Source organism: Rhincodon typus, unplaced genomic scaffold (genome assembly GCF_021869965.1).
Source record: "Rhincodon typus isolate 14 unplaced genomic scaffold, sRhiTyp1.1 hic_rhity00000062, whole genome shotgun sequence".
Lineage (NCBI taxonomy): Eukaryota > Metazoa > Chordata > Chondrichthyes > Orectolobiformes > Rhincodontidae > Rhincodon > Rhincodon typus.
In genome coordinates, this window is record NW_025965700.1 from 55,678 (window position 1) to 56,226 (window position 549).

Genomic DNA, 549 nt, shown 5'->3' on the forward strand with positions numbered 1-549 from the left:
AGAATAACAGATACCCCCCGGGAGGGAGTTACAGACTGGAATCTGATCGAGGGGTTCGGGGGGGTTTATAGACAGAATAACAGATACCCCCCGGGGAGGGAGTTACAGACTGGAATCTGATCAATTCTGGATCTTCCTGTCATTATCCATCAGCTGTCTCTCCCTCAGCTCTCAGTGAGATTCCTCTCTCTCTCTCCCTCCAGGTGATATCCCTCCCTCTCTCTCCCTCGCCCCCTGAGTGATATATCCCTCTCTCCGTCAGTGATATCCCTCTATCTCTCACTTCCCCTCAGCCCTCAGTGATATCCCACTCTCTCTCTCCCCCTCAGTGATATCCCTCTCTCTCTCCCCTCTCAGTGATATCCCTTTCTCTCTCTCCGCCCTCCTCAGCAATATACCTCTCTCTCCCCCTCGGTGATATCCCTCTCTCTGTCTTTCCCCCTCATTGATATCCCTCCCTCTCTCCCCTTTAGTGATATCCCCTCTCTCTCCCCCTCAGTGTTTTTCCACTCTCTCTCCCCCTCAGTGATATCCCTCTCTCTCCCTGTT

The 549-nt window shown here is 52.8% G+C and overlaps 1 protein-coding gene across 1 annotated transcript in view; it reads left to right on the forward strand.

Moving 5' to 3' along the window:
* Positions 1-549, forward strand: part of LOC125488201 (SH2B adapter protein 1-like) — a 3,441-nt gene that overhangs the window by 1,528 nt on the left and 1,364 nt on the right. The gene's annotated exons all lie outside the window — the stretch shown is intronic.